Genomic DNA, 13,133 nt, shown 5'->3' with positions numbered 1-13,133 from the left:
TGGACTGCGGCTGGTCCCGGCGGAGGTTCGAGTCCTCCCTCGGGCATGGGTGTGTGTGTTTGTCCTTAGGATAATTTAGGCTAAGTAGTGTTTAAGCTTAGGGACTGATGACCTTAGTAGTTAAGTCCCATAAGGTTTGACACACATTTGAACATTTTTTGAAACTTCAAGGCTCGCTAATGAAAACATCGGGCACACTAACTTCTGACTAAGCAATAATCCAGTTGATGCCAATACAGGAAGCGACTACTTAAAATAACAAACAATTAATAAAAACAGCGCCTCAGCGTCTAAACATTCCCTGAAAACATAGGCGCATCAAACACTAATTTATGAAAATTAAACTTCCCAAGCAGCACACAAGGTACAAATATAATGAACAAAAGAGTGTGTGTCAAATCTTATGGGACTTAACTCCTAAGCTCATCAGTCCCTAAGCTTACACACTACTTAACCTAAGTTATCCTAAGGACAAACACACACACCCATGCCCGAGGGAGGATTCGAACCTCCGCCGGGATCAGCACCACAGTCCATGACTGCAGCGCCCCAGACCGCTCGGCTAATCCCGCGCGGCAAGTATAATAAACAAATGGCTGGTATGGGAATACAGAATTAAGAAGACGGAGCCTCCTGCAATCTGATCGGGCACTAATTACAGAGTGAAACCCAGTTTTACAGGTTTAAATTCATATTTCGAGTTAAAGGTACTAACGCCAAAGCGGCGGAGGAACGAGCTACAAAGCTTAACGACCAGACAGAGCCAGGAACAAAGAGAATAGCAGTACTCAAGGATGAGATCGATACAGAAGGCCAACAACATGGAGCCCGGTCTAACGAAACACAGTTCCACTGGCAACGGCCACTTCGTCAAGCCCCGGCGCCACGCCCCACGGTATCGGACGAAACAAATTCCGCTCCGCACAAGTGAAACACAAATCAACTACAACAGCACACTCGCAATTGCCGATTCATATTACATAAAAGAATAAAACATAGCATTACAACAGGAAAAAAGCACTCCGTATTCAGGCCGCGAGTGGCCTACCGGGACCATCCGACCGCCCTGTCATCCTCAGTGGAGGATGCGGGTAGGAGGGGCGTGGGGTCAGCACACCGCTCTCCCGTCGTTATAGTGATATCCTTGACCGAAGCCGCGACTATTCGGTCGAGTAGCTCCTCAAATCAAATGTCTGTGAGCACTATGGGACTTAACTTCTGAGGTCATCAGTCCCCTACAACTTAGAACTACTTAAACCTAACTAACCTAAGGACATCACACACATCCATGCCCGAGCCAGGATTCCAACCTGCGACCGTAGAAGTCGCGCGGCTCCAGACTGTAGCGCTTAGAACCTCTCGGCCACTTCGGCCGGCAGTAGCTTCTGAATTGGCATCACGAGGCTGAGTGCACCCCGAAAAGTGGCAACAGCGTATGGCGGCTGGATGGTCACCCATCCAAGTGCCGGCCACACCCGACAGCGCTTAACTTCGGTGATCTCACGGGAACCGGTGTATCCACTGCGGCATGGCCGTTGCCCATTACAAATGGAAAGCTCGCAAAAATTTTTTTAAACTCAACATTTAAGAATTCATTTAAATACTCAAATACACGCGTAGATAACAGCGTATTTCGTTAGTCGTAAACTAAGGTGCAATTTTTGATACAAGGTTACAACAAGTTTAGATACACAATCACTCGGTAATGAGGAGCTCACCGGGCTTCGCTACATATAGCTGCATATCCTACATCAAGTGGTAGGAAACTAAGATGGAAAGCCCAAGCCCCGTTATCACCTCACGTGAGACATAACTTTGACATATCAGCCTCGTCACATATGTCCAGGCGGTCGGTTAACGCCAGGGGACGCTCCGGCAAGCTCTTCTACTCAATATGCACTGCGTGGCGAGAAAAGCCAAACACCACGCCTCGTGCCGGAACCCAAATCCTTTCCGCCGTCTCCGGGCGCAACACTCCAGTCTTACCACGCGCAATGAGCATGCGCAACAAGTAAGGGTCATCATCCAGTCCCTGCTGTAACCGCAACCGACAGACCAAACAGGCCCTGTTGCCTCAACGCAACCGAACCCGCAATGAACAACTGACTCGAGGCCGGCCAAAAGGAAATCGATGTCAAAGATGATACAAGAAAGAGGTAATGGCGCGAGCCGCGCAAGGTATCAAACAGCAAGAGACGAATCGATGTATGATATGAATTCGAGTTGTAGGAAGTCTTTTCTGAAAATACTTTTCTAGAGTGCAGCGTAACGTGCATGTCGAATGTGTACTATAATCAGTTGTGTTAAGATGAGAATGGGAGCTTTTAAAAAGTAGTGTTGCGGAAGAACGGTCATCATCGTCATCATCATCATCATATGGTGTTCTGCCGATTAGCAGCAGCTTCCTGGCATCATTTCTCACTACATCTGATTCCCTTCCAGACATACTCTTCTTATTTTCATTTCACTTAAGGAGAAGACTAAAGGTACTTTCTATAGCTGTTTTTACAGTCCCTTTTTCTCACGTTATATGAGGGTGAGTCAAATGAAAACCTTAAATATTTTTTAAAATATTATTTATTGGGCAGCAGTGGTACAAAGCTGTATCACTTTTAAACATAATCTCCCCCACGCTTAATGCAATCCCTCCAGCGCTTACAAAGTGCATAAATTCCTTTAGAAAAAAAAGTCTTTTGGTATTCCGCGCAACCACTCATGCACGTCGTGGCGTACCTCTTCATCAGAACGGAACTTCTTTCTTCCCATTGCGTCTTTGAGTGGTCCAAACATATGGAAATCACTTGGGACAAAGTCTGGTGAGTATGGTGGATGAGGAAGACACTCAAAATGCAGGTCTGTGATTGTTGCAACTGTTGTACGGGCAGTGTGGGTCCTTGCATCGTCTTGTTGCAAAAGGACACCTGCTGACTACAATCCACGTCGCTTTGATTTGATTGCAGGCCGCAGATGATTTTTTAGGAGATCTGTGTATGATGCACTGGTGACTGTGGTCCCTCTAGGCATGTAATGCTCCAAAATGACGCCTTTTGCGTCCCAAAAGAGATTCAGCATAACCTTCCCTGCTGATGGTTCTGTTCGAAATATCTTTCGTTTTGGTGATGAGGAATGGTGCCATTCCTTGCATGCTCTCTTCGTTTCCGGTTAGTGGAAGCGAACCCCGGTTTCGTTCCCAGTAACGATTCTTTCAAGGAAGCCATCACCTTCTCGTTCAAAGCGCCGAAGGATTTCTTCACAAGCATCAACACGTCGTTCTCTCATTTCAGGAGTCAGCTGCCGTGGCACCCATCTTGCAGACACTTTGTGAAACAGGAGCACATCATGCAGAATGTGGTGTGCTGACCCATGACTAATCTGTAAACATGCTGCAATGTCATTCAGTGTCACTTGGAGGTCTTCCGTCACTATGGCTTCAACTTCTGCAATGTTCGGTGGAGTCACAACTCGTTGTGTCTGACCTGGACGAGGAGCATCTTCCACTGAAGTCACACCATTTGCGAACTTCCTACTCCATTCGTAGACTTGCTGCTGTGACAAACATGCATCAACGTACTGAACCTTCATTCGTCGATGAATTTCAATAGGTTTCACTCCTTCACTACGCAAAACCCGAATAACAGAACGCTGTTCTTCCCTGGTGCAAGTCGTAAGTGGGGCGGCTATCTTTGTACTGATACTGCGAAGATACACTCCTGGATATTGAAATAAGAACACCGTGAATTCATTGTCCCAGGAAGGGGAAACTTTATTGACACATTCCTGGGGTCAGATACATCACATGATCACACTGACAGAACCACAGGCACATAGACACAGGCAACAGAGCATGCACAATGTCGGCACTAGTACACTGTATATCCACCTTTCGCAGCAATGCAGGCTGCTATTCTCCCATGGAGACGATCGTAGAGATGCTGGATGTAGTCCTGTGGAACGGCTTGCCATGCCATTTCCACCTGGCGCCTCAGTTGGACCAGCGTTCGTGCTGGACGTGCAGACCGCGTGAGACGACGCTTCATCCAGTCCCAAACATGCTCAATGGGGGACAGATCCGGAGATCTTGCTGGCCAGGGTAGTTGACTTACACCTTCTAGAGCACGTTGGGTGGCACGGGATACATGCGGACGTGCATTGTCCTGTTGGAACAGCAAGTTCCCTTGCCGGTCTAGGAATGGTAGAACGATGGGTTCGATGACGGTTTGGGTGTACCGTGCACTATTCAGTGTCCCCTCGACGATCACCAGTGGTGTACGGCCAGTGTAGGAGATCGCTCCCCACACCATGATGCCGGGTGTTGGCCCTGTGTGCCTCTGTCGTATGCAGTCCTGATTGGGGCGCTCACCTGCACGGCGCCAAACACGCATACGACCATCATTGGCACCAAGGCAGAAGCGACTCTCATCGCTGAAGACGACACGTCTCCATTCGTCCCTCCATTCACGCCTGTCGCGACACCACTGGAGGCGGGCTGCACGATGTTGGGGCGTGAGCGGAAGACGGCCTAACGGTGTGCGGGACCGTAGCCCAGCTTCATGGAGACGGTTGCGAATGGTCCTCGCCGATACCCCAGGAGCAACAGCGTCCCTAATTTGCTGGAAAGTGGCGGTGCGGTCCCCTACGACAATGCGTAGGATCCTACGGTCTTGGCGTGCATGCGTGCGTCGCTGCGGTCCGGTCCCAGGTCGACGGGCACGTGCACCTTCCGCCGACCACTGGCGACAACATCGATGTACTGTGGAGACCTCACGCCCCACGTGTTGAGCAATTCGGCGGTACGTCCACCCGGCCTCCCGCATGCCCACTATACGCCCTCGCTCAAAGTCCGTCAACTGCACATACGGTTCACGTCCACGCTGTCGCGGCATGCTACCAGTGTTAAAGACTGCGATGGAGCTCCGTATGCCACGGCAAACTGGCTGACACTGACGGTGGCGGTGCACAAATTCTGCGCAGCTAGCGCCATTCGACGGCCAACACCGCGGTTCCTGGTGTGTCCGCTGTGCCGTGCGTGTGATCATTGCTTGTACAGCCCTCTCGCAGTGTCCGGAGCAAGTATGGTGGGTCTGACACACCGGTGTCAATGTGTTCTTTTTTCCATTTCCAGGAGTGTATTTGTGCATCTGCACTATGCTGCCACCTACATGCCATTCTGCACGCTGTCTGTAGCACGGTTACCAACTTACAGGATAACGGCGCGAAATTTCGATTTGATATTACAAATTTTAGATTTTCATTTGACTCACCCTCGTATGTGCCATTAAGTCGGCTTTCTCTTTCTTAACCTGCTTCACGACAGTTCTTTATTTTACCGTTTCCATTACTTCATATTACGGGACAGTTTCCGGAACGGACCTGCTACACATGCAGATTCACAATAAATTAGAGACTCACTCTCGATCTGCGTAATTAATTGATCTTAAATGTAAGAGTGGTCGTTACTCGCAGTAGTATAAAAATGGACTTGCACGCTACAAGGAAACAATGAATTGTTTGGAAGCAATCGGAATGACATGGCCAATGAACCAAACGCTGCGATAGCCAGCTTCTTCGGAGTGTGGACCAAGAGGGTAGGCTTTCAGACAATAACAAAGAGCCGGCAGGACTGAGGAGTGAGGAGGAAGCTTGACAGCAGGCGCTATTGTCCGCCACACGAGTACTACACTCCTGTAGTAGACGTGTAAAGAAAGCCGCCGGTCTTTGAAGACATCGGGGCGCTGCTAAATGCGCAACTCCTACACAAGGAAGAAAAACTTTGTTTAAGAACATAAGGGGTCGGATGTTGGTTCATGTCGAACTTTAAGAGTGACTGAGAGGACGAAAATGACGAAAGGAAGCTCCCTTAATGGCGGAAGAAAGATAAAGGGCAAGGAGCGACTTTTTTCCAAGGAAACAGGAAGAATATCAATGGCTAACCAGGTTAAACATAGTCCAGAGAAGGGGACCTGCGCTCTCAGAGACGCCTCTTTAGTGGTCGGAGTTCACAAGAAAGGGAGTCCAGCCAATTAGGACTAGCTGGTAACGAGAAACGCGGTAAGGCGAGGCTTCCTAGACGGACGCCGTGACACAGAGCAATCAGAATTCATCTCAATCTTCTCTCCGCCTGGCCGCATCGCAGAGCTTCCCCTTACGACTCTCAAGTTTGAAGGAAGGGAGGGCGCTGGCGCGACCACAGATTGAGGTCGCAGTACTTCAGCACCTGCTGCTATTATTACGGTAACAGCGAGCCGCTTCTGCATGAGGTGCACGAAACATAACATCAATTACATTTTATAGAGCTCCACTCTAAGGATTTATTTTACAAGTCATGAAAGGCTTGCTTCGAAATTCCCCAACAGGTACGAGGTACCTAGTGTTTTCCATAATACTACGTATTGCATTCAGCAGCTCTGTGCCCTCCGACCATCATGTCAATGTTTGCACCTGTTGTCCTCTGCCTTTATGAAATATTATTGAGACGTAAGCGGTTTCTTGACATAAATGTAAATTGTTAAATAAACCAAACGAATATATCAATAAAAATACAAAAAAATACGGTCAATGGTCTGAACTTCATCCATCCATGTTATTTCCTTCATTCTTCATCAACGCCGAATCTCAAATGCATCAATTTTTTCTCCTCCTCTAGTCTTCAACGACCAGCTATCACTTCCATACAGAAAAATCCTCCATATGAAACGTTTAACCACATTTTTGCTAAGTTCTACCACCAGTTTTGCTGCTTAGATGGAATAAATAATGGAGTGATACTGAGCGCGATAGGGGAGAGTACTTTTGTAACACAAGTAGTCTAAATGAGGAACTATGTTGATAGGATACCCCCTGAGTGAGACGTAACCAGCCGGCCGGAGTGGCCGTGCGGTTCTAGGCGCTACAGTTTGGAACCGAGCGACCACTCCGGTCGCAGGTTCGAATCCTGCCTCGGGCATGGATGTGTGTGATGTCCTTAGGTTAGTTAGGTTTAAGTAGTTCTAAGTTCTAGGCGACTGATGACCTCAGAAGTTAAGTCGCATAGTGCTGAGAGCCATTTGAACCATTTAGACGTAACTAACGTGTTTAGGGATTCGTAAATTCTTCGATGCCAATGTACTATTGAAGTATCCAGTACAGGTATACACGCAACACACGACTTAGCACTTCCTGCCTCATTTTGTGTACCAAAGATCGTTTAAATCTTTCAGGAACCAAGTAACATGTGCTGTCGAATTGTTAATAATAATGATCTCCAGATCCAATACACATTTTCATAATTTGAGTGAATCTGTGGAACGGAATACAGTAAGGGATAGTCCTATAAGTTGAGGAGCTCATCATGTTTCCTGGTCGGTGTTTCTATCTAGTAACTGATTTTAGAATCAGAAGAAAGGCTGCGCAATATAGACCGACATATCAAATTCTCGGCTGATTATTGCGAGGGTCTGAGAAAGATTCCATGTAATTGCGTCTCCTAACTAATTATGGTGAACTGCGATGCCCAGAACCGCCACAAGTGAAAGCAGTGATATCAGTCATGCTCCTCAAAGTGTGGGAGAGTTTGATAGCCGTCTGGGTTTTCGATCTGCATCAAGTGCTCATTGAACATTTGAGAAATGTAAATTACGACTTTGGTCGTGAATATTGTTGTAAAAATATCTCAAGACTGCAACTTCATGCATGTAAATGAAATATGTTTGCATAGTCAGATGGTTAGTTGGAAAACGAAAAGTTTGTTGCGGAATGCGAGAGCTAAAATTTATCCCACATTTTTATCTTCGCTCATGTAAAAAATGTAGCTCGTGCAATAGATCAATCTTTATGAAATACCTTGCACCACTTACAGAAATAAACAGTTTCTTGTTCCAGCGTCACTCATTTACAGCAGTATTCGAAAGGAAAAAATGTTTACAACACTTCCATTTTAAATGATCCCCGACGAAGTGAAACGGTGAAAGTGGCGCTCTGGACGCTATATTCTCGTCAGTTCCAGTGATAACGGCCTGACAGGTTTGTCAACCTATTACATCAGGTGTTTATTCCGAGTACTACCCTAGAAGCGGCAACTCTTATGGTGGCAAAAGCACGCTTTAAGAGACTTTAATCACGGTTAGGGCGAGACTGCCTGCCACACGCCCGGCTGTTAACGAGTTTCTGCCGACACAAAGTCATCAAAGTTTCCAGTAAGCACCGGGCGGCGACGGCGGAGACGGCGGCGACAGATTAAAATTTGGGACAGGAGTTAACGGTGCACTTTCTCCTGTTTAAACGTATGCCCCGCAGCAAGGGCTTTTCAGAAGACAGAAGTACTACGCTGAATCTCTTTCTCTCTCCCATCCGTCAGTTCCGTGTATGAAGGCGACTGTGGCAACATACACTAAGAAATTTAAAGCATCAGTCTAAGTTATCACATAAGATGCCATGGCTGTTATCGTTAACACTGCAAAACGTTATGGGTGTTACTTCTTGCATTTTTTTTTTAAGTTGACAAGTAACACCATCGCGAAAGACAGGGCAGAGGTGTGAGGTAGGTGAGCTGAAGTGATGTTCAGTTTCATGTCATCCTGATTTCGTTATTGTGGTTGTAGTGACACAGTACTAAATGAAATTATTAAAAACTAAAAACGCAGTTACGTAAATCTGTTATCTATATCGTATACTTTTAATTATTCTCTGGGGCCGGCCGCGGTGGTCTAGCGGTTCTAGGCGCTCAGTCCGGAACCGCGTGACTGCTACGGTCGCAGGTTCGAATCCTGCCTCGGGCATGGATGTGTGTGATGTCCTTAGGTTAGTTGGGTTTAAGTAGTTCTAAGTTCTAGGGGACTGATGACCACAGATGTTAAGTCCCATAGTGCTCAGAGCCATTTGAATTATTCTCTGGTAGTCCTAATTATCAATAAATGAGATCTCTGTGGAGTGATAAGTGAGAAAAGTCATATGAAGTCCGAATCTTTAACGCACATGTTGACTGAGCATGTAATTTTGAATCATTACGTGTAGCTTACAATTACGTTTCACGTGCAACAAGGCGTTCCTATACTTCAGACTGAATTTTCACTTTGCAGCGGAATGAGCACTGATATGAAACATCCTGGCAGATGAAAACTGTGTGGAGAATAACATACTCGAGGAAAGGCCCCGATTTCGAGTCTCTGTCCGGCAAACAGTTGTAATCTGCCACGAAATTTCGTTTCTGCACTGTACTGCAAAATTTAATATATAGTAATACATAATATGTAATATTAACAACTTTTTGGAGATGAATGAAAGTGCCGGAGAATGTTGTCAGAGATCTGCCAGTAGTGCACAGAAGGCTGGAGGCCACGTGCGGTGAGGTCAGAGTGACTATGGTACCGAACGGTGCTGGCTCCGAGGAATTTGAAAGAACGGGAAAAGACAGAGCGTGCCAATCAGTGGCCAGCTACGGTACACTGTGCGGATATTCTTCATCACAGTGTTTCCCGGAGACAACATCTGGATTATTTTGTGAGCGGAAGAATCATCGGAAAACTGGAAGAAGGGCGAAGTGTGATGAGTGGAGTCCAGGAATTTGGCGTTGCTCGTAGCATTGTCTCGCGTGCTTGAGGAGCGTTCCCAAGCACAGACATTGCTGGACGAAGGAGAAGAGGTGGACGATCATTGTCAACTGCACCAGTAGACGACACCGAGGGAGGTGGCGCAGCGGTAGCACACTGGACTCGCATTCGGGAGGACGACGGTTCAATCCCGTGTCCGGCCATCCTGATTTAGGTTTTCCGTGATTTCCCTCAATCGGTCCAGACAAATGCTGGGATGGTTCCTTTGAAAGGGCACGGCCGACTTCCTTCCCCATCCTTCCCTTATCCGATGAGACCGATGACCTCGCTGTTTGGTCTCTTCCCCCAAACAACCCAACCAGTAGAGGACCGCTACGTTATGTAACAGACAAGAAGGGACCCACGTCAAACGGCGGGTGCAATTGTAACCAAGTTTAACACGGCTGCAAGGCACGTACTGCCACGCTCGACTGAATGGGGATGGTCCCGAAGACTAGTACGTTTTGTTCCGTTGACGCCCGCACATCGACGGCACCGTTTGCGACATTTCCAGGCTTATAGGTACTGGACCAAAGAGGAATGAGGTCACGTGCTATCCTCAGATGATCAGGTACGGTCTGAATAGTGATTCTGGACGTACCGTCATATGGTGAGAGATGGGGACGTATAAAGTACTAACATTATCGTTTTGGTGGTTCAAGTACAGGGTGTTTCAAAATGAATATACGGGTTTTAAGGCTTTGTAGCTGAAGTGTTGGCAAAAGAGCCAACACCGTGTTGCTAGAGGAGGCCGAAATGCACGCTTTTAGCTCACGCAGTCTGGCGTGAGGTCTGTAACAAGGTAAAGTAATTATCCTATAAAGAAAAGAACGTAGTTCTTGGAATACTTAACTTTAATCTATAATTGGTGTACATCGCTCTTGACTGTACGTGCTACACAATATAACTGGTAATGGCGCCTTGCTAGGTCGTAGCAAATGACGTAGCTGAAGGCTATGCTAACTATCGTCTCGGCAAATGAGAGCGTATTTGTCAGTGTAGCTTCGCTAGCAAAGTCGGCTGTACAACTGGGGCGAGTGCTAGTAAGTCTCTCGAGACCTGCCGTGTGGCGGCGCTCGGTCTGCAATCACTGACAGTGGCGACACGCGGGTCCGACGTATACTAACGGACCGAGGCCGATTTAAAGCTACCACCTAGCAAGTGTGGTGTCTGTCGGTGACACCACAGTAGCACTTATTATATTCACCTTACAATTATAAATAATCCACCAAATGAAAGAGAAACACAGTTTTTCTTACAGTTATTCAGTGTGAACCTTAATCAGTGTGTCAGGAGTAACTGTTGCAATAACAGTGTTTCTAAAGTCTGATAGATCAGCTGGTATCGGAGGCACATAGACATAATCGCGTCAGATCGTGTGTGAACGTGGAGACCATGAATAAAATGTGTCAACCGACCCCTTGCGCCCAATCCACCGGTCGGATACGTCGTCGTTTAACCAGTCGCGTACTGAGTTATGCCTGTGAGGCGGCGCACCAGCTTGCACCCAAATAAAGGCGTGTTGTTCAGCTTCTTCCCATTGAGGCACGGCCCATAGCCGTAGCACATCAAGATACGAAACATTAGCTACAGTTTGTTCATCGAAAAAGAAAGGCCCATAAACTTTCCGCGAGAATATTTCCTGGGGCTAAGCGTGAAAGACTCGCCTCGTTCAACACGTTTTTCAGTCACTCTTTGTCATTCCCTACTCTTCTCATTGCGTACAGGTATATAAACAAAACTGTTTGAGATGCTCTTTCATTTGGTGTATTATCTGCAAGTTGAACTTGATAAATGTTACAACGCCTTAAAACCGGTATGTTCATTTTCAAACACCCTGTGTTATGGTGTTGGAAGGCATAATGTTGCACGGGGACACTGACCTCCAAACCGTTGAACATGGTACACACACCGGACAACGTTACTGTTACACTACACTCCTTCCCCACGTGCGTCTTGTCAGGGATGCGTTAGGCCCTGGCTTCACTTTTAAGGGTAATAATGTGCGACCGCATCGAAAAGCACCCGTGGAGGATCTCTGGCAACGACAGGAGTACTATAGGGGTCGATATGGGACATCCAAGTGAAAACAAAGTGAAATATTTTCCACGTCTTTTTCACTTTAAATTTGAAAACATTTAGCTCAAAAGTGGTAGTCTCCTTGAACCCGCAGCTTTTTGTGCAAAAGATGGCGACCACTTTTTGACGACCAATTTTTTTGCTACCATTATTTCTGCAATGACTTTCGGTGAGCTGTCCTATATGAAAATTCAATTGCATAATTGAAAAAATTTAATAAAGTGGCTACGAAAGGAAATAGCTTGAATAACTATACCATGAGAGAACTAAAAGATGAAGCGAAAAATATGGACTTAAAAGGCTATTCAAAGTTGAGAAATCAGCAACATTGAGCTTATTAATAAGGCTCAAGTGAATGAAGAACAAGAAGAAGAAGGCGAACCTTTCTGAACAACAGCAACTTATTCATCAAATATGTAAATTTTTAAAATTTGAACAATTATACGAATGTATTCAACAAGTGAATCAAACTCTGCAACAATTGCTGATTATATCAGTAAATAAAATCCATTTAAACGTTCCATATAGGGGACTATACGAAGATGGGAAAATCTATCTGAAGATTTCATGAGAGACTTTCAAGACAAATTAGATTGGACTGAAACATCGTGTAACCAAAAAAATGTCTGAAGATTTCATGAGAAACTTTCAAGACAGATCAAACTGGTGGGGATTAGCATTGCAACAGAAACTGTCTAAATATTTCATTACAGAGTTTCAACACACATTATACCGGCAACACGTATCTGAAGATTTTAAGAAAGAATTCCAAGACAGATTAGAGTGGTTTCACATATTATCATATCAAAAACTGTCTGAAAATTTCATGCGAGAATTCGTAGACAGATTAGACTGGAGGTTTATGTTATTTGCATCATAAACTATCTGAAGATTTGATGGGAGATTTCCAAGATAGATTATTCTGGAAGGGTATATCGCTCTGTCAAACGCTGTCTGAAGATTTTATAATGGAATTTGAACATAATGTAAACTGGGAATTAATTTTAAAGGTTCAATATCTATCTGAATCGTTCAAACAAAAGACATCATGCCCGTATGAAATACTGACCGAACAACCTGAAAATGACTCTTCTATATGCTTAACAAATAGGAATGGCAAATTTGTGTTAAAAAAATGCTAACACCTTTTTCATAAAGCATGCGTTGACTGTTGGTTAACAATGCAAAATAATTGTCCAAAGAAATATTGAGGGAACATATTTTGGCACCCGATATTTCCAGACAATTTATACCAACAGCAGCACCAGCACAAGTTTGAAATTTTATAGGCCTTGACCCATAAAATTATCTTTTCAGTACTTCTGTGTCATCTTTATTATTTGCTCGTTGATGAACATGGTACTAATTATTTCTATGTTGTCATTGAGCATGAGCTCAAATTTATGGCAAAAGAATTTAAATTTAACTACGATAAACGTACTCTTCCACAGGAAAAAGCCGGTATAACTGATATACTTCCGTGGGGTTATT

At 45.5% G+C, this 13,133-nt stretch overlaps 1 pseudogene; it reads right to left on the bottom strand.

Annotated features, from left to right (window-relative positions):
- Positions 1–1,423: 1,423 nt before the first annotated feature.
- Positions 1,424–1,540, bottom strand: LOC124803664 (annotated as a pseudogene).
- Positions 1,541–13,133: the final 11,593 nt, after the last annotated feature.

The sequence above is a fragment of the Schistocerca piceifrons genome, chromosome 6 (assembly GCF_021461385.2).
Source record: "Schistocerca piceifrons isolate TAMUIC-IGC-003096 chromosome 6, iqSchPice1.1, whole genome shotgun sequence".
NCBI lineage: Eukaryota > Metazoa > Arthropoda > Insecta > Orthoptera > Acrididae > Schistocerca > Schistocerca piceifrons.
Note: the sequence above shows the minus strand (reverse complement) of the source record. Positions and strands in the feature narration are given on the sequence as shown.